The sequence below is a fragment of the Solanum tuberosum genome, unplaced genomic scaffold (assembly GCF_000226075.1).
Source record: "Solanum tuberosum cultivar DM 1-3 516 R44 unplaced genomic scaffold, SolTub_3.0 scf00779, whole genome shotgun sequence".
NCBI classification, from domain to species: Eukaryota; Viridiplantae; Streptophyta; class Magnoliopsida; order Solanales; family Solanaceae; genus Solanum; species Solanum tuberosum.
Window position 1 is genome coordinate 52,381 of NW_006239698.1, and position 3,249 is coordinate 55,629.

Genomic DNA, 3,249 nt, shown 5'->3' on the forward strand with positions numbered 1-3,249 from the left:
CTACACCCTGGGCGGGATTGGCACTCGAAGACCATTGCTGGCCCCAAGCGAACCCTTGGCCTAGCTACTTAACACAGCGGAACACTCAATGCAATAAAAGATCATAAAGTAACTTGAATGATAAAATCTGGCAAAAAAATGCAACTTGTGTCTCAAAAATAGAAAATATGTAAATACATAGATGAGAGACTCAATACTAACTGTCTGACTATCTATGAAGCCTCTATAACACTGAGGTAGATATTTGGACAGACCCCACAACATCATAATAAAGCAAATCTAGGAAAACAAAATAACAGAGTCCTCCGGAACACAAAGAGGCTCACCACTGACTCTGGAGTGCTCAGCTGGACCAACGACGTGCTGGATGCTCGATCCTGGTTACCTGCGTCCGCATACATAATAAGATGCAGGCAACTGGTATCAGTACATTGAATGTACGAGTATGCGAGCTGGAAAGCTAAACAACAACTTAAGCTTGAAAGGAGTACAAAGGAACACTTACCTTGGCTCTGTTCAACTCATGAATAACCGAACTCAATATAAAGAAATAAGGCACATGCAATATATAAAGCTTGTAAAATAATGTAATAAACTTAGTTCGTTAGAGATAAGGCAATAACAAACTCAACTTTACTTAAATATAAAAGTAATATAACTTTTGTGGGAGGTTATTTAACCGACAACCACCACTATGAGCCCTAGTGATGATACAACGTTTTACCTCACGTTTCCCAAGGACCATCCTATACCTTGCCTTAATATAGAACCTTACTTAACTTAGTGGATCCACTAGCTTAACTTACGTGATCATCTTAAAAGTATGACCCGTTAAATCCCATGCTAGCTACATGGTTCATATGAAGTGAGTTAATCTGAACTCGCGTCCCCAATTCGGTGCTCAATACTACTCCCAAAATATACTTTAGCTCATATGTGTTTTAAACACCTCTTTCTTTAGTTGAGATAATTGCTCAAAGTGTAGCCCACTGGCTCTCTTAGAAAACATCATTCCTTTCTTACTCAAATGTGAAAACATTTATAAACTTCTTTAGGAATACTTAGTTCCCTAATAAGTTTTGAGAAATGAACTCAACTCTATACTTTGCTTGAAACTTGAGCCTTAAAACGAAGTTTAAACGTAGACTCTTGAAAACTTTAAAAACTTGCTTTGACTTACTTCTTAACTTCTAGACTTGACTCTAACTTCACTTGAATTTGATCCTAACTTTCCTCGAATTGGATTATGGATTCAAGGTTCATGATCTCATGTTTATGGATGAGTTCGTGATGTTTAGATGTACCTTACAGTGTTGAAATCAACTAGAAAACATAGGTACATTACTAAGGAACACGTACAAAAAGGTGGGGAATGAATGGGGATAACTGGCATCCCTGGCGCTTTGAGAGGCGCGGGGTGCCAACCCTCAAACTTCAGAAGACCTGATAGGGCGCACTGGCTGGCGCGTCACCCCAAGGGGTGAACTTCAGAACCCCTGTTGGGGTGCGCTGGCTGGCGCGACGCCCCACCCCTTTTCCCAGAAAATTCCGGCTTTTCTCCTTTATTTCTCCTTCATTTCTCCAACTCTAAACCCTCTTAACTTAAAAGGTTCTTTCCCTAAACACTTAGAATCATTAAAACCCTTAACATACAATAGATTAAACTCAAAATTACACCCGGAAACATGTACCAAATCAACAAGAAACTTCTACACAACCACAAGAATTCAACAAAACACAACCAATCTTTTCTCAGAATTGAAACAAGTTTGGCATGTGGGGGACTAAACCAACCCCCACACTATGTGATCTCACATACCTTAATAGGGATCACCCCCCGACGAAAAACCACGACGATCTTGACGAACCTTGCTTCTTCTTCTCTTTTCTCCTCTTCTCTCATTTTCTCTCACAACCCTAACTCTCACTTTTTAAAAGGGAAAACTGATATAAAATCAGCTTAGACCCTTAATATATCCAAAAGAAATGGTTAGGAAAAAGACCAAACTACCCTTAAAAATTCGGATTGAACTTCCCTTATCTCAATAGCCCAACTTCCAAAGCGCATAACTCACTCATACGAATTTGAAATCGCGCAAACTCGGCGGCTTTGAGCGATTCCGAGTTTGTATGAGTGAGATATGCCCATTGGAAGTTGGGCTGTTTGGATAAGGAAAGTCCAATCCGAATTTTGGAAGGGTATTTTGGTCTTTTCCATGCCCAATGACTTAATTTCATTTTTTTGGTAATTAATTGGGGTCTAAACTGAAGTTGGTCAGTTTACGCTTTTGAAAAACTAAGTTAGGGTTTTGAGAGAAGAGAAAAGAAGAGGAGAAAAGATGAGAATGAGCAAGAATCATCAAGTTCTTCAAGAATCGCTTGTGGATTTCGTCAAGAGGTGATCCCTACGAGGTATGTGAGATCACATAGCGTTGGCTTAGTTCACCCACGCGCCAATCATGATTCAATTCAGCGAAGTTATATAGTTTTGAAAGCAAATCTTATGAGTTATTAATGAAATTCGTTTGAAATCCTGTGGGTTGTTGTTGTTGAAGTTTCTTGAGGTTGATTCATGTTTTTAGGTGTGATTTCGAGTTGCATCTTGCAAATATTGATGGTATAGTCGATTCTAAGTGTTTGGGGAAAGAACCAAGTTGATTAGGGGGGTTTAGAGTTGAAAAACGAGCAAGAAAAGTCGGGACTTAACTGGGCAGGGGCCTGGGGCGCCGCCCTAGCCAAAGTGCCTTAGCAGAGGCTCTGAAGTTTGGGTCTAGGGCGCCTCGCCAGCTAGAGCGCCCCACCCTTGCTTCTGAAGTTTGCCTTTTGGCGCCCTACGTTGCTCAGAGCGCCAGGGACGCCAGTTCTTCCCATTCTTCCCCCATGTTTCCGTACTAGTTCCTTAGCAACGTACCTATGTTTCCTAGTTGATTCCAACACTCTAAGGTACGTCTAAACATCATGAAATCATCCATAAACATGAGATCATGAGCCTTGAATCCATACTTTAATTGAAGGAAAGTTAAGAGTCAAGTCAAGAGGTTAAGAGTTAAGTCAAGAGAAGTTTATAGAGTTTTCCAAAAGTCTTTTACAAATGTTTTAACTTTATTTTAAGACTTAAACTTTGAGTTGAGTAAAGAGTAAGAGTAAACTTTATCTCTTCAAAGATTATACGGAAACTAATTATTCCCAAGAGTTAAAATGTTTTCACATTTGAGTAATAAAGGAAACACCGATTTCCAAGAGAGCCTT